Raw genomic sequence first — 19,494 nt, forward strand, 5'->3', positions numbered from 1 at the left:
GATAAATTAACCTTTCTCTTCCCATAGTCTTATCAAACCTTCCATTCCTTCTTAACCTTAACCCCCTTTCCCAACAAGCCCCTCTCCCACCCCCATTTAATTCCCTCTAGCCCCTAAATAAAGATGTCTCTGACAAATTGGTTTGTTTCCAAACCTTATTTACTCTGATATTATTATTATGGTAACCAAAGTGAGGACATTTTCAGGCTAGGCTAGTGTGCTTGTTAGATTTCATGGCTCATTCCTTGTCTTCAAAAGACATCCCAGCACTACTGTTTTAAATGCACCTCGCTGGGTTCACTGGTGTCATATTTTGTAAAAGTTGCAAAAATCTATAAGACACATGGAAAAATCATTCTCCATTGAGAGGCAAGCTATCATCTGGGATCTCTTCAGTCAGTTTTGATCCAGTGAGTCATTTAAGCTTTTGCTATTGATGAGCTTTTTTAACAGAAAATTGGTAGTGGAAATCTGTGTTTGCTAATCCTTTCTTATGCAATATCTTAACTCCTGTAGTGCCTTTCTTAGGTTAGTTCCAACCACTGACTTTTCCAACATTCTAAATAGTGCACCACAAATCTTAATTCTGAACACATTAAGCTTACCATTCTAAATTCCCGATGTCTTAATAACAAACTTCCTGATCTCTAGGCTAAAGAATGTGTAATAACTGACACACATTTTCAGTGCAAGTGTAGGACTCCCTTCTTACTTGTATTCAATGCTTACCACACCTTCAGACCTGAGAAACATTGTAGATGCATTTTCATATCTGTCAGTGATAAGATCATCTCTAGGCAAGTCCCCTACAACCCCAGTATATAAACTATTGAACTCTAACATGCATTAATAAGAAAAGGTATCAATTTCTAACCTGATATAGAGCTGCATCCATGTTCTCAATAGATCCTCAAATATTACTAAATACACTTAGTGAACTATTTTTTTATAACACGTTCATTAAATTATCACTTAAAACATAGTTAAGCATACATTTATATAAAAGAAAACAAACCATATTGACATGTTCCAAGTTACAAACAGTATATATCACAAATATTATTTTGCATAGTTATTATCAATCCAACACTACATAAATTGTTCAATTCCTGCCTTCTGTTGTACCCCACTCCTTGCCAAAACATTGTTCTTCATGTATTGCTCCCACAATTTCCATTTTTTTCTATGTAGTTTGCTCCTACATTTTTCTTAAGATCCCAGTTCCTGGTACTTTATCTATTTAACAATATTTAATATGTCATATACAGTTGGTTTAAACTTTGATTTTAATTTTCTGCTAATTGCTTTTTTCGCATCGACTGGCATTATAATAACAAGGTCTTACTATATCTAGGCAATTCAGATCCTGTATCCCATCTAAAAAAATCATTTCATTAGTTACAGCCACTTGTTCACCCAATATTGTTTGACAGCATACTCTGTAGGAATTTTTTAAAGTCTGCCAACTCATTACATTTCCGAAACATATTCTCACAGTTATCGCTTTCTTCCCCAATACACCTGCAACATTTGACATTTACCTGAGGAACATTTCCAATAAGTTTGCTTGGGGTATAAAAATGCCTATGCAGATACTTCTAAGAAAAAATTCTAAAGCATTTACTTTGTTGCATATTTGGTAGCCTTACATATATTCCACCATTGTTTCCTTATGAATTGCTTATCCAATTTCTCTCTTTCCAATCTTTCCTAATGTCATTTCATTGATTCTTATAGTTCACAGGTTAATACAGGATCATAGGAGATTACTAAGGTAATGGCTCAAGAGTCCTTAAAAGCCTAGCTAATATAATCTGATTTTACTGAATATATGACCCCTAGTGAACATATACTGGGTATATCGCAATAAGTACCCATTTCATAACAAAATCTTCTGTTCTAGATTCAAGTGAACACTTTACCAGAACAGGTCTTTCATATAAGATCCCCCCATCCCTTTCTCTTTGCCTGTACTCTGATATCAATCTCAGATAGGGAAGGCAGTCTGTAGTCTGCAGTCCAAATATCTTCTTGGTGTCTTCCTAATCTATCACATTTTCCTCTTTAGTTATCTACTCCCAATTCTTGGATCTGTTTGCAGTTTTCTCCAGCAAATTCCAGTCCCCTCTTGTCTATTTTCTAAACCCCAAATTATGGTTATTCCTGTTGGCAAAATTTTCTTTCTCCATTCTCGTGTTGGCTTAGTTCTTAGAATACATTCCGCTACTTTATGAATATAATATTCTGTATTTCTGTTGTTAGTCTCCTTAAGGATCTGCATCTAAAAGCTCCCTCCTTGTATCTTAAATTACCCTCACTGCATCATCATCCCTTTCCACTTTAAATTATAGCTTTCTTCTTGTGTTATGAATATATGTGGGTGTGTGTATATATATATATATATATGTATATATATATATATATATATATATATATATATATATATATATATATATATATATATATATATATATATATATTGTATATATATATATATGTATATATATATATATATATATATATATATATATATATATATATATATATGGATCTAGGACGTTTGCTTGAGTGAGCAAATGTCCGAATTCATAATAATGAACACACTTTAATGAAAATGCTTTTATCGAAAAACTGCTTTCATTAAAGCATGTTACAAAAAAAAACTAAACACTACATTTACATTTTATGCCCCCCACATCCCCTTACTTTAATATTCTCTCTCCGAGACCGCACTACAGTGAGGAAAAAGGGAAATTTCCCTTACCCGCACTGTAGTACAGCCTCGGCAACAGGCATACTTACGTGAAAGTGCTTCTTCGGTGAAAAGCACTTTCGTGTAAGTATGCCTGGCCATTTGGGTTTCGGTCTCGGTCATTTGCTCACTTGAGCAAATGTCCTAGATCCATATCTATATCAATATATATACAATATATATATATATATATATATATATATATATATATATATATATATATATATATGTGGAGTTTGTGGTTCCTTAATACTTGGGCTCCAAACCAGTCAATTTTACATTATGAGAGGTAAAAGTCTGCACTCTTGTGACAGGAGAAAGCTGATTTCACATATCTGAGCTGAGAATTGCCGGCAGAAATCTTACTGTTTGCTTATTTGATTAGCCCATTGGCAAACCTAATTTAAAAGTTGCTTTTTTTCAGCTTGTATATAAGCCTCACAGTTGTGCGAGTCTTGGATCATTTAATCAAAAGTGTTCGGTGTTGAGTGATGATACCAGAGAATTCAAGGAATTTTGTTTGCATCTGAAACCATCCTTGGCAGATCCTTGGCAAGAAAAAATATTTTAATTATAATTTTTCACTTTTTATACTTGTTTACACTGCATTGTTGAAGATTCCTGTGTTATTTATTATTTTCCTGTACATGTTCAAATTTTAAGTTGCATATTTCCATGGATCTAAAGGCTGTTCTGCAATTATAAGTGTGCTAAATATATTTATCTGTTGTAGCCACTGTTTTTAGGCATATTTTTATGGTTTCCCCAGCACTATATTAATAGCACAATAGTCAGCACTCTTGTGGAAAAAAAAAGCTGATTTCATCTATCTAAGCTGGGAATTGTTGGAGGAAAGGTTATTGTGTGCTCATTTGACTGGCCTGTGGGCAAACCTAGTTTAAAACTTACTTTTTTTCAGCTTGTATATAATCATTGTATTTGAATGATGCTGCAGTTTGCACAATAGTAGTTAGTGGTGCTTTGTATAGTCAGAAACACCTAGACATTGTATTTTACTGTATTTGTACTCTCTTTAATTTCCAATAGTCGCTCAATGCTCAAGGAGCAATTGCTTTCTGCGCTGAGCATCATAGCTGCATCACTTAGTTTTAGATTTCACTGTTAGAGCACCAAAACCTTTAGTACCCGCTGAAATTTCCATAGTCCTCAAGGAGCAACTGGTTTGCATGCTGAGCAGCATTGCCACATCAGTTATCTGTAGATCTCATTAGTTAAAACAAACAAACCTTATTCAGTTGTGAATACCCACCAGTCTATATCCTTGTGAAATGCTTATTAAGGACCAACAACAGTGGATATGCACTTTCCTGCTACCCCTCCAGTCAACTTGCTGGACATGGACATCCTGAGCAAATGTAACATAATAATGTCAATGTATAAATACACCCCCCCCCCAGTATTAATGATATGGTTTCATTTAAATCTTTTTTTTAAAACAGAAACTCTTGAAACATTAAAGTTTTTGAGTTTTTTGTATGTGTTTTTTATATGTATATATTTTTTATATATGTATTTATTCATTGAAATTGTGGTTGAAATGTGTTTTTGAACTGGCACTTTAAGAATGAGTTTTATGTTTTAATTAGTTGATTGTCTTTTGATGTTGATTGGTTATTTTGAATATAAATGGATGGCTTTCTTTGATGGAGATGGCTGATGAAGCTGTTGTTAACAGTGACTGTGCTTACCATTAAACTTGTTTTTTTTTACTTTTAGTGCACTTTGTATTTTTCTGCCTAAGGAATACCACATTGGTTTTTTAGTCTGCACATTTGTTTACTTCAGTGGTGTTTCATTTTGTGACCCTTGCATTTTTTGTTTTTTCCTACAATGTAACAATTGCCTCAAGTTTACTGACAACCAATTAATTCTGGAACAGACGAATACAGTATGTGAGATATGTAGTTACACAATGTCACTGGAGGCAAGACTTTGACATACAGACACAAAACACGCCAAGCAGGCTGTCAGTGACAAACGCACAACACTCAACACACTAAGGACCAGACACACAGACCCACATGTGCAGAGATGCTCACATGTAACTTACACAAACCTTAAAGGCATATGAAATGTTGTCCTCAGCAACTCTGCGAGCACATGAAGAAGGCAACTCCCACCACAACACATAAAATTACTTTGCATAGTGTCTCAGCTATTGAGCCCATAATGCATAATTCCACACAACCCAACATTTTGGTTATAGGAGATTCCAATATGAGACACATTGATGCCCATCTCTCTAGGCTGAATAAGAAAAATGTCAGTTATTTGCCTGCCAGGGAGCAGAATTTACCAGATTATGCAAATACTCTGGTCACCAATCCATAAGTACCAGTATGAGTCAGTTTTCCATGTGGGTGTTAATGATCTGAAATGTACACCTGTGGACTATATGAAGAAAGACATGATTGGGCTCTTAGACTATATGTTGCAGGTGGGTATGAGCCTAGTAATGAGCAAAATTCTTCCTTCTCCAAGGATAATGTCACAATGACAACAGGAAATGATTGACTTTAATAACTGGCTTAGTTAATGATGTTACTCCAAGGTAGTTCATTATTTGCTAGTCTGGGAGAACATGACACATTCCTAGAGGTGAAAGGCTGAGGTACCAGAATAAAAAGAGAAAAGGTGAACGGTCTTCCTTTGAAGCTGTTTTTCTTATTTATAATGTCTTGGGAGAACATGATAGGCCAGGTTGCTTTGCCAGGCATGGACTGAACCTGTCACTACTAGGCTTTTGTATAATGACCAAGCCATTATCTGCCCCTATACTGCCTTTTCAGACATTGTCAAACAGATAAACCTTCTAAAATAGTAAAATCTACTCATGCTAAGCTAAAGGTATTACTACTCAATGATAGAGATATCATCAAGAAACCACTCCTTGGAAGCAGTCCTCACCCTGGAGAATGTTGTCGTCTTTGCTGTTCCTGATACATGGTTCAAAGCCACAGAAGGCATCCCTGAAGTGCAAGGTTATAATGTGTTCCATACATTTAGACCACCCACTGCACATGAAAGAACAACAGGTGGAGGTGTATCAATCTACATAAAAGATAAGCACACCTCAAGATTGATCAAACAATATGACACACATGAGCTACTCCATGTCCAACTAACCATAGGTAAAATCCCTTACCATATTCTTGCTAGTTACAGGTCACTCACCATGACCCAGGAAAATCATACCTCATACCTCGATGTACTAGAATCTCTTACGATTCAGCCCAACACCATACTCATGGGTGATTTCAACTACCTCTTCATTAACTGGGAAGCTTACATGATAACTAACATGCAGGCTCAAGGATTTCTAGAATTTGTCAATGCAAATGCCCTGAAACAGCTAGCCTTCATTCCTACTAGGGGTACAAATATCCTAGACCTGGTACTCATAAATATGTGTGTGTGTGTGGGGGGGTGGGGGGTGTTGCACCCCCCCCCAAAGCGTAATGTCCTCACTGGTTAGATCAGATAACAAAGTGGTATTCTTTAAAATAAATGCAAAGCTAAAACTCCAATCTAATCCCAGAACCTTTACAAACTTTTCTAAGGCTAACTAATTCCTATTAAGTGACAGCAAAGCTAATTTCTTAGCTCCTCTAAACTCAGAAAATATGATGGCCTATGCAGAAGTATACTGGATAGCACTGTACAACCATACAAACATTGTATAGAAATGGCAGTGCCTGACTGGAATAACCCTAGGTCAAACTACAAAAACAAGCCACCCTGGTGGACCTCTGGTATAAATAGGTTGTACAACAAAAGAAAGAAAAATTCCTGTCCAGATGTAGGAGAGGAACATCCATCCACTGTCCATATTTTTACAGAATGTCAGATTGTTGCCTCAGATTTTTGGTCTGTTCATAAAAATGTGTCATTTTTTTGCAAATTACAGAGAACTGACGTCACTAAATAATGACACACATTTGAGTTTCAGACTTCATATCCTTCAGAAAATGCTCAATAACACAAGAACTATTATTCTAATAACTTTTTAAGTTTATAAGAGAAAAAATTAAAATATGTCAGTTTTTGATCTTTTGTCCCTTGTTACTTTAGGTTTTGTCAGGATTTCTTGCTCTAATAGGTTGAGAAGTATGAGGACAGGGCATGAACAACAGGGCAAAAACTCTCTCATTAGCCCAAACAATCAACTCAGAGGACTAGTCAAGTCTTCAAAATCCAACTGCATGGCAAAAATAGTCTCAGAAGCAAAGGAAAGCCATAAGGCATTTTTCAGTTATGTCTGCAGTTTAAAGGGTAACACACAACATTGCACAGCATTAGTTGTAGACAGCACCACCTGTACCCAGCCAAAAGATATAATAAAAAAGTTGGACAATAAAGTCAGCTCAAATTCCATACCCCATCACATTTAATTACTCCTGCCTCCTCCCAAAAAATACCCTCCACCCTTCCTCTGCCAGATGTCACAAAATAACAGGTCACCATTGCACTCTATAAAGCTAAAAACATGGGTTTTCTGGGCCCCAACAATATCCCTGGGTGCCTCTTAAATAGCTTGAAACACAACTTATCTGGCCCAGCAGGATTTTTATTTAACCACAACTTCCAGATAGGCTTTGTTCCTGGGGAGTGGAGGACAGCAACAGTCATCCATTTAAATAAAGGCAGACCATCAACAGACCCAGAAAATTGCACAGCCATAAGTTTGTCTAGCCTCATATGCATGACCATTAAATAATCATGGACCTGATAAATAGTGACATAGGAAATATCCAAACATTGGACACAACAAAGTTTGGCTTAATAAAGGGCAGGTCATTCCTGCTCAATCTTGTGGACTTTTTCAGAAAGTCACCATGGACAAGGGTAATACAGTGCATACTACTGACCCTGACATGGCTAAGACATTTGACACAATTCCACAGTTGGGTATTATAGATAAACTCACAAAACTGGGTATCAGTCCCTATGTTATCAGATGGATAGCCAAATGGCTCTCAGATAGGACATGTGTTAAATTGGGAATCCAGAGTAAGAGGCCAGTTACTAAAGGTGTACCTGAGGGCTCAGTGCTGAGACTGCTCCAGTTCAGAATATATTTCTCTAAAGTCAAGGCTGATATAGACAGCCTTAGGCTGACCAAGTCTGCTGATGACTGGAATTTGGGAGCAATCATTGAATTCCTCACTGATGTAGATATCCTTCAGAATGGTCTGACTCAAGCAAAATAATTGGTGCCAGAGTCATGGCCCAAACCTAAATGAAAACAAATATATATTATTATATATTTTGGAAAGTTGAATACTCATGCAAATTGCAACATTAATAGTACACTTCCAAGAGTGGACCAAGTGATGAGAGATCTAGGTAAACAGATAGGTAGTAACCTGAACATTTTGACCACGATGTGCAAATGGTAGTGAGGACGTCCTTCTATGTAGAACAACTTGTAAGTAAAGGCATGACATCCAGATGCCAGGAGGTTATAGTCCCACTATACTCAGCCCTCACCAGAACAAAAATTGAGTACAGTGCACTTTACGACATGTACATAATCAGGCACATGCAACAATTGGAGCAGCCCCACAGGATACTTAAAAACAAAAAATACAGTGTGTAAACAACATGCCTGATGTGGATCACCTAAAAGCCCTATCCCTTTATGTCTCCTACCAGCTATTAAGGGGTGATCTATGGCTTTGCTACAAGTCATTCTTAAATCAAGTCCTGAAGGAACATTCACAAAACAAACAGCATGAAGTGAAGATTACCTGATCCAAGGATCTAAACCTGGCCTGAGACATGAGCAAAACATGTTAGAGGGACAGATATGTGTCTCAGAGATTACCCCTTCTGTGGAATAGGCTACCTATTCACTTGAAGCAGAGCCTTTTACTGAACCTCTTCAAACACAATTTGGATCAATGGAGAGGGAATCATAAATTCAATCCTAGGGTGGTACCCATGTCCCTTATGGACAGGGTCAGCATATAAAGTTCTCAAGGCATATGCAGAAACCTAAGCTATCCTCTAGACCTTAGACATCAAAAATCTGGGTAAATCTGGTCAATAATGGCTTGTAAAGGCTCTTGAGCTTTCAGCCTAGTAATCTGGTATGAACGTATGAACATATATGAGCCTTTGCTCTAAAATATCCATTCAAATCAGGTAATCCTTAATCACCTTGTTCCATTGGAAGGATCAGTTTATCCTACTTGACCCTTGACTCTTCTCCCTCCCCAGTAAAATCCTTCAACTCTTTATTAATTATTGCCCACAACTTCTCCACTGGTTGATAAAAAACATGCTGACCTCTATGTACAACTAAAGGGACTAAAAACATTTCCACTGCTTGTATCTTGCTATACATATCCATAAACAAGAGCTTCCAGTTTCTCAGTTTTTGTATCATCTTTTGTTTAGACTTTTCCCACATATCTTTAGCTGCTGTAACAAAATATTCTTTAGTCTATACTCCAAAAAAAAATCATTTTATCATGTCCCCATAAATATGGGTATTGTTGAACCAATTCAAATGTGAGTACATAGTTTATAGCTATAGCATTTGTTTTATCTTCATTAATGTTATATCCCAAAAAGAACTGAAATTGTTTCAAAATGTTCTGCAGCATTAATATGTCCTATTCTCGTTTTATCAGCTACAAAATAATAGTGTCCACAAATATAGGCAGTTTTTCTTGATTACCTTGACAATTATATTCATGAATTTCTGAATCTCTTATTTCCTTTGCCAATGGTTCTAAATATGACATACTTAGCAAAGGGGAGAAAGGACACCTCTACCTGGTTCCGTTGTTCAGATGCAACTTATCAGAGAGGAACCCTTCAACTTTAATTTTTGCCTTAGATCCCTCATATATCCTCCCAATTAACATTATTTTTGTGTCTGGGAATGCAAATGGTTCCATTGCCTTACTCATAAAATCCCAGGTTACTCTGTCAAATGCTTTCACTACATCAGTATCCAGCAAAGACAGCAACAACAACCATGTTTTCTTACATTCTGCTTTCCTCTGGGTCATTATTGTTCCAGCAATGTTGTCAAATGTTTGCCTGCCTTCCAAAAAACTGCATTGATCCATACCTACCAATTTTGGCAACACCAAACCAACTGTTCTAACCATTATAGACATAAAAACGTTATAACCTGGTTTTTAAATTAAAATAGGCCTATAGAAAGCTGGGTCTGAATGCTGTGTACCAGATTTAGGTATTACAGCTGCCACATCTTTCTTCCAGGATGCTGGTGCTTCCCCTCCTTTTAACATACTGTTAAACAAATCCTTCAAGATTTGTATCACTTTCTTCCCTCCTAGCTTCTAAACTTCCACAGGAATAACATTGATTCTTGGAAACTTTCCTCCAGATTGATTATACATCATCATTTTTATCTTTTTCCCTGTTATCTTAAGTGTTATTTGCTGTCTTCAGTGTTAATTGCTGACAGTATAAATATATTAATTCATTAATCCAGACACATTACCTATTAACTCAATAATAATGGAGAATTTCTCAATGATCCCAAATGAATGGCCATTGAATTTAGTCATTCTTTTCTAACTTAGTCCAAATAAATAGTGCTCAAAGTGCTCCAAAAGAAAACCAAGTAAAATAAGTACTGTGGACTCGCAACGTTGTGCTCCCTTATTTTACTTGACATTCTTTTCTAACTTCCCTGGTCTAGGACTAGCCAAGATATTGACTATCAAGGTAATATCATATGAAGAGTGCAGATATCCTACTATATCTGAAAACTTACTATTGCAATGGACTTAGGACTAGTTGATGACATGATTTTTCTGGACTTATTGAAAGTGTTTGATACATTGCTTCACAGCACAGAATGTATTTATTTATTTATTTACATTTGTTGACCAGGAGTGTCTGACTGGATGTAGGTCCATTTTCAGTGGAGGCCCGGGGAGAAAAGCTCCACAGTTAAAATAAACAGACAGTAGTTACATTGGATTACATAGCGATTAACAACTTAACATAGCAATTCCTTACAACATATTTACAGATGAAGAACATAGTACATCAGTAGACAACTAGAATCTTTATATGTGAAGTACATAACAGACATTAACAAATGTTACAATACGATGTTCCTGCTGTATAATAAGTACTAGGCTTATGAGCATCTGAGCTTGCTATAATAAAGGTCGTTAGTGGAGTGGAAAGAAAGGTAGTGGTTGGATGGGGTGGGTGATATTAGAGTGGGAGTTGCAAGGGCATAGCCAGCATGTTTTTAGGTGCACTTTTAGTAAAGTTTTGAAGTGGGTGCATGATGGTATGGAGGTAATTGTGGGTGGGAGGGAGTTCCATAATTTGGCTATGGTGCAAGAGAATAGTGCTTCACCAGCAGAGTTATTGGCTTTAGTGATCTGCAAGTGATTTTTGTTGCTGGATCTTAGTGATCTGGTGGTGTGCTAGGGTTGGAGTAGATTCTGGAGGGATGGGACATTTAGTGGATGGTTTACTAATTTGTGGGTGATTGAGAGTTGATACCATTGAAGGAGGTGAGGGAGTTCAAGACAGCCCAGTTCAGCAAGTGAGAGACAGTGGTGACTATGGTAGGATGCCCCTGTGGTGAATTTGGCGATTTTGTTGTAGCAGGTCTCTAGCTTGTTTAGATCGCATTGCCTTAGGTTGGTATATATTGGAGAGGCATAAAGTAGGGTGGAGATAAGGTGGGAATTTGCTATTGAAATCTTTGCTGCTTTGGTGAGAAGTTGCTTATTTCTATTATAACACTCCTAGTTTTTGTGGACTCTTTTTATGGTCATGGATATGTGAATGTCAAATTTTAGTTTATTGTCTATTTCCACTCCTAGCAATTTGCTGTGTTCAGTTGGGTATATAGTGGTGTTGTCTTTTGCTGTGATGTTAAAGTGAGAGTTGTTTTGAGTATGTTTTGTGGGTTGAAAGATGAGTGGTTTTGTTTTGTTTGGGTTGCGTATTAATTGGGCATTGGATAACCAAGTTTCAACAGAGGAAAAGGCTTCCCGTGTGACTTTTTTGCAGTCTGGGTAGGGACTGGGCTGAGCAGATGATGGTTGAATCATCTGCGTTTTGTGTGAGTGTGCCATGTTTGGTGGCAGAGGCTAGATTATTGGTGAAAACAGAGACGAGTAGGGGTCCAAGAATGGGTCCTTGGGGAACCCCTATGGAGACAGGTAGTTGGGGAGACATGTCATTCTGCCATACAATGGATTGTTGGCGGTCACACAGGTAACTCTGAAACCAGCTGGTGACTGATTGAGAAAAGGATAGGTTATTGAGGACAGAGATAAGTTGTTTATGTGGGACCATGTCAAATGCTTTAGATAGGTCTTGGAAAGTAGCAGAGGAGAGATAGCCATTGTTTTTATACTGAAGGATAGTGTTAGTAAAGGAGAGTAAGGCAATGGTGGTGCTATGGTTTGGTCAGAAACCATGCTGAGTACTGGAAAGGAGGTTGTTGGTAAGGAGGTAGTCTGAGACCTGAGAGTGTATGCTTCTCTCTAGTATTTTGGAGAGTGGAGAGAGAATTGCTATGGGGCGTTAATTGGTTAGTTCTGTGGAGGAGCCACCTTTGTGGAGGGGAATTTTATGTGATACTTTCCACAGTGTGGGAACGTAACTTTCTGACAGAGATCGGTTAATCAAGATGAATACTGGGTAGGCCAGAGCATCAGCTGTGATTTGTAGGTATTCACTTGGGAGGTTGTCTGCTGCTAAGTTGGTGGGCTTAAGTTTAGTTAAGAGTTTTTTTATGCTGGAGGTAGATACAGGAGAAAAAGAGAAGGCAGTGGGGAGATTACTAGTTGAAGGTGTGGGTTGGAGGTACATAACGTACATAAAGATTTAATAACTAAAGACACAACATACATCTATTTAGGTGGATTGACAGTTGGTTGATAGAAAGAATGCAACATGTTATTATTTAATGGAGTAGCACTTGATTATTTACCAGTCCACCATGGAGTCCCTCATGGTCAATCTTGCAATGCTTTCTGTCTAATTTAATATTTGGTACACTACCTAGGCATAATTCATGTTGAATTATTAAGAATGCAGAGGAGTGCAAGGTTTCCTTTGTTGCAGTAGCTAAGGAAGGTATGAATACTATTAATAGCTGTATGAAAGACAGTGTAGTCTGTACAAATAATTTAATTTAAACATTATCAACAAAAAATGTAAAGATATATACTTTGCAAAACCAACCATAAGACATTGGGGGGGGGATTCAGTAATCCTCCGTGTAAGACTAACTAAGGCTTACTCGGAAATGGCAGCCTAAGAGTATGACGCCAGCGTGCCATGCATATTCATGAGGGCACGATGACTCAACACCAAGGCTAACATGGAGTGTGTAGGAGTGCAGGGGGTGTGTCAGACTGCCGAGCAGTCCAAATATCCATGCCCCTGCAAGTGCCTAAATCTACAAATGTCAGTAGATATGAGTGAGTCTGCTCAAATGTGTATACCCCCAACACTACACTCCCCCACATTCAAAACCCCTGTACAAATTAAATAAAATGTAAAACATTTTTTTTTATTATTCCCAATATAGCTGCACATATTTGTGTGTCTGTGCTCGGGTGTGCCCATTGCTTAGCTACAGTTAGCAGTTTAGACATTGAAGAGGATAATAAACCACTTATATGCAAATTAAACCAAATAACAATAGCGTAGTGGTAGAGCCTTCACACAAAGAGGAGGCATTCCGGTTCGAGTCCCACCACTCCCATTTCAATTTTCTGTAGGAAATCTGTGCATAAAAATAATTCCTGACATTTACCTTTTAAATTTTATTAAAATGTATTGAAACGGCCTGTGTAGTAGTGAACGATATTTTAAATATATATAAGAAGGTGAAACGGTCATGCATACTAATGAATGTGTAAGTAACCTATCTTAAGCAACGTGAAGCACTGCTAAGCAACGTTTAGCAGTATTAAGCACATTTAAGAACAACTGCCCATAGCTAAGCATTGGCTTAACTAGTGCAATGGCTTTGCATGTAGCTGCGCATCACGCCAACTAGCGCAAACAAAACATGTTTGCGTGGAGCTGCGCACCGCACTAACTAGCGCAACGTCGGGCAACGTTGGGCAACATAGAGCAACATTGGGCAAAGTTGAGCAAAGTCGGCTAAAAACAGCCACACCTCCTAGCTGGTCAGGCCAGTAGTAAAATAAAAAAGCAATGACAGGTGTCAAACCCGGGATACTGTGCACCATAATCACAGTACTGAACCACTAAGCCATAACAGCTTTTGCTGTTCATGCACTGTCAACATACATATACATATTAATCAAAGTTTACTCAGTGCTAAACAAGTGTGCACTCAGCTGAGATATTTCAAAACCGGCCAATCACAAATAAGTGCGGGAAATGAGGCATATTTAAGCTCCATAGGTGGGAATAATCACCATAATTGGTTGTAGCTCCCATCTGCAGTTAGAATGGTCGGTGCTGGAGAGGGCTCTAAGTTTCAAGTGCAATGGTGGGGCATCGAAGAGTCAAAACTGATGGTTTGGCTCCTCCTTCATCATCATGATGCAAGACTCCTGCAGTGCCAGTTCCAAGGCACTGAGTACAAAGCGGAAGCCTGGAACCGTTTAGCGCATGATCTCACCAGTGCCACAGGTGTCCCTTGGACTGGTGAGCAGGTCAGACACCACCAGGCAGACCTGAAGAGACAGAAGCAGGACCAACTGAACCAATGGATACAGTAGGCCCGTGGAAATGAAAATGCCCCACTACTGAGTAGGTAGCCATGGAATGGAGTATATAAGAATTGCTATTGTAGTATATATAATGGACAGGTATGTCTCAATATCCCTTCATTTACTTCACAGCTGCAGGTGTTTGTGCTGCGAATCAGCAAGCCTATGTAGATCAGATAGGCTGCTAAGGCTGCACCACCAGGCAGGTTAGTAATTATTCTGCATGTATTGTTATATAAAATAAGTGAGAGAGCCTGAAAAAAAAGTATTGTAGCCTAATAATAAAGGCATAATAAGCCCTGAATAATTCCTCTGCATGTACTGTTATATAAAATAAGTGAGAGAGCCTGAAAATGAGTGTTGTAACCCATTAATAAAGGTATAATACGTCTTGAATAAGTCCGCTGCATACACTGTAATATCAAATAAATGAGAGAGCCTCTAGAAAAGTGTGTAATGTAATTAATAAAGGTATAATTCTTGTAGTGTGTCTGTGTCACTTACTTCGAAATGTTGTTGTACTCTTGCATTATATAAATAGTACTGTTGTATTAAACACTGTCAACCCACACATGGCCAGGCCCATATAAAGTGGATGAAGAGAGTGCCAGTAGCTGTGACGCATATATACAGTCCTCAACTGTTGGTTAATGGCTGGCATGCATAGGTAAATCTGGCACACAGGTAGCTTGTTAATGTGTTCCCCAGAAATGTCAGTGTGCTGCTAGAAATGTAGGGGGCAGTAGAAATATAACTGATAATGTCACCTGAACACATCCAGATATGTAGATATATAAATATAAATTTAATATATAGATATGTAGCAGTAATATCTGCATCCTGGACAGTTTGTATGTCAGATACAGGTCAGGTATATAAGGAACTAGCCAAACCCATTACACAACTTAATGCACATTGCCTAGTGTAATAATACATGTAGGGGATATACACCTGCTGTCAATAGGAAAGTAGTGTAAACTATAAGTACATATAAGATGTTAATGGCCACCTATCACTCTACTGTATGTGCATAAACAATGCAATTCCACACCTCAATGGGTATGTCTAATCTCCAAACATTTGTTGGGACATATGTCTTATTGTTTTATAAATATCTACATTTACTTTGATGCATGTGCCCTGTTCAAACACCACAATCTTGGTGACCTGTTGCCACCAATCAATCCTGCATGCTGTTGGAATGTCCACTGTTGTTCTATATATGCATGTGTTATGCTTGCTGTTCAACTGTTGGAACTCTGGTGTATTGGGTAAATGGAAATATTACTGCATGCTGTTACAACTAATTTGGAATGCTGTTGGCTGTTACCAACCCATATCATCATTAAATCCTTCTAAACATAGAACATACAGGAAGGCCGGTCCCAGCTGACCCACCTGTCCCACCTCAGCTGGCGATGGCACCTGGCACCAGCAGGTCCAGTGCCCAGCCTGGGACCTCCTCCTCCATTGGCTCTGTGCCACCTTTGGGTGGAAGTGCTGCAGGGGATGGGGCTCATCACCCCCATGCAAGTGTGGCTGGAGGAGGGCCACCTATCACCCTCCAAACTGTCCGGGCTGTGGTGCGTAGGGAGATCCAGCGTTCAGTCACTGATCCTCTATGCCAGCTTGAGGCAAGAGTGGCATGACTCATGGGTGAGCCTGCCCCTCCTACGCAGCCCCCAGAACAGCCACCCTCTGGGCTGTGAAGGTGCAGTGGTGACTGCCCATGGGTGGGGATCTCAGTTCCACTGTTGCCATCTGTGGGCTCATGGGCTTGCGATTTCCAAACATCCTTCCCCATCAATGGTGTTCAGCCACCCCATGTGTCATATTCCACCCCTGTATGTGTCTTGTTTGTCTTGTCTGTGTACCTCCCCAACCTACCTCCCCAAATATACCTACTTCCCCTACCACACATTCCACTCTCATCTGAAAAAAATGGGCAATCTGCTCCCACAAAAAAATTACGTCCCATACATAGCTGCCCATTTTGCACACATGTCTGCTGGACACATAAACTGAAATTTAACTGGCAGTACAACATACTTTGTTGTCCTCACCCCCTCTCAGGGGTTGAAGGTTTCAAAATTCCCTCCAAATTCCTAGTATATGCACAGCTGTTGCTGTTAAAGAAATGGGCATCTATGGACATTCCCTACACCCATCCTGCACATCTCTATCTGTTTTCCCTACTGTCTTACCCTCTTTGTGCCCCTTTTTCACCACTTTCCTATCTCCCCATTTTCTTTTCTTTCAAAGAAATTAGCGCTGGGGTTTGCGGGAGTAAGCACTTTTAAACAGTAGTTAGCAGGTTTGCGCAGGTGTGAGCTTGTGTGCGCTTATCTAAGTATTGCTAAGCATCATGCAAACCCGCTTACAACTGCTGAAAAGTGCCTTAGTCACCCTGCATTTGAGGGCCCTTGTTCTGCTCATCAGCAAAATACAACACCACTGTCAGTCTCGAAACCTGGACCTTAAACACACTAAATGGCATGAAGTACCACTAAGCCACAGTAGATATATAGCAGGCTGTTGCTGAAATATATATATCATGCAACAGAATGAGAGAATGTAAACGAAAGATAGGAATGTCATAACACAAAACCTGTTCTGTGAAACTTTACCAGCAGTTGGTGTGGAATTGCATTACATGACTGTAATAACGGAACCAGCCATTCTAGGAGTAAATAATGTTACAGCAGCACTTTACAACCCCCACAGAATATCATAGCAGGACAATCCCCACCCAAACGTACAAAATACCTGTGTGTTCAGGGTCCAGCAAGGATGTAGGTAGGCATACACAGTACTGGAATTGTCCAATTTTCATGAACATCCTGTGATAATGTCAGCAAAATAAAAAGCACAAACTGTGCAGAAGTGAGTACATTAAAATCCACAGTATAGCAGTTCCCAAACAGTTCATGTGCCAAATGAAAACATCTCAATAACTATGTATGCATGGCAGTTAATTGTATAAGTAGAAAAGAAACTACATACTCCCATGTATCTTGTGTTAGCATTTGTAGGGGTGAGTACAATTCTACACTGTCAACTGTTTACTGGAAGTGGCAACATTGATGTCTGAGTACAACATTCAAATCACTGGCTACACACCTAGCAACAGTTAGAAGAAGTATACCAACCTTCTGACTTACACAACGGTGTCCACAGCAAACAAGCAGGGTCCCCACTTTGGAAATCTGAAAGGGCTACGCCTACCTTACTTAGCAATTTATAGCACTGGGTTGCTATGACAGTTAGTATTGCAAGCACCACACAGCAGGCTGCATGCAATTGCCAAATGGTGGCCACCAATTGGTACAGAGGCCATCACATGCACATGTGCAGATACCTATAAAAGCAGTCTGTACTTGCTGTCCACACATGCAATCATTTCATTGCAGGTACAGAGGGAGAGAGAGAGAGAGAGAGAGAGAGAGAGAGAGAGACGCATGCATGCACGCAGAGGAAGACAACAGCTGCAGCAGAAAAAAAGAAAAAGATCCAAAGAAAATATATTGAATGAAAAAGCCATATATTTAAAAAAAAGATAACAAAAAGAATATATTGAAAACAAAATAATATACTGAAAAAAAATATTGAAAAAAATATATATATTGAAAAAATATATAAATATATATATATATATATATATATATATATATATATATATATATATATATATATATATTGAAAAAGAAAATATATTGAAAAAGAAAAAATCTATTGAAATAAAAAATATATTGAAAAAAATATTGAAAATTAAATAATATATTGAAAAGAAAACGTATATTGAAAAACAAATTAACCTTGACAATTAACTGAAGATATACAACAACAAATACAAACACATACAAAGGAAAGGTATGTAACAGCTATGTATTTACTGGCATGTAGTAGATGTTTATGAAGAGTACTCTACATAGTTTGAATCATCCATATGTGGCAGCAGTACGTATCAATGCACAGATGCCCTGCATAACTACTGGCATGGAGAAATGAGTGTGTAGCTGTGTGCAATGGGATGTGACTGTGACATATGTAGTTCAGCATTAAATGTCAAACATCTGATCAATGTTATCTGTGTTCTTTATAGTAGTGTGTACAATGTCTGTTAGGGTGAGTAGCCTATACGGTTATGTAAACTTGGATGCGACAGAGTAACAAATGCATGATAGCCATATTAACATGTAGCTTAGTATTGGCAACAGCTGCACCAGGCTAGTATGCTAACCTAGCATTTGCAGCTATATATACACCCTCTAATATTACTGTGTGCTCACATGTGACACCTGTTCATGTTGCAGCAAGGCCAAACAGGTCAGCCGTGAGGTACACGAACTTACAACAGTATGTACCTGGTGTGTGTATGGCACACACATACGGAGAGATCTGTCTGTGTCAGATATATTAGCATCTGTACATGTGCATAGAGCAAGGAATGTACTGCAACTGTTTGCGAAGGGTGGACATATACATGTGGTTGAAGGTTGATATGTAGGTTGTAGTGTGTGGCAAACAAGACAGCATACAGTGCTGGTATATGACATGTGGTGGTTAAACATTGTGGGTATGATTCGTCAGGTCTGCAGTGTTTCAGCCAGTGAGGCCTGCTAAAGCTACATGGGCTGAGAACACCTTCAATGCATTCCGCACAACACTGTGCAATATTATGACATAACTGTATACCTCACAACCTTTGCATAATTGATATCCCCACCATGAAAGGTGGACTGTATATGTGCCTATATGTATCTCTATTTGTACACCAATGGATGTTTATATGTATGTGTGTGTATATATATATATATATATATATATATATATATATATATATATATATATAGATATATATATATATATATATATATATATATATGAAAAGAGAGAGAGAGAGGGAAAGAGAGAGAGAGAGACAGGGTCATATTTACTGCAACAGATGCCTGGTGGCAATTCCATGGACTCACGCTCAATGTTGACACTGCATTGGCATCCCTTCTT

This window comes from Protopterus annectens, chromosome 3.part1 (genome assembly GCF_019279795.1).
Source record: "Protopterus annectens isolate FY-2018-M chromosome 3.part1, PAN1.0, whole genome shotgun sequence".
NCBI lineage: Eukaryota > Metazoa > Chordata > Ceratodontiformes > Protopteridae > Protopterus > Protopterus annectens.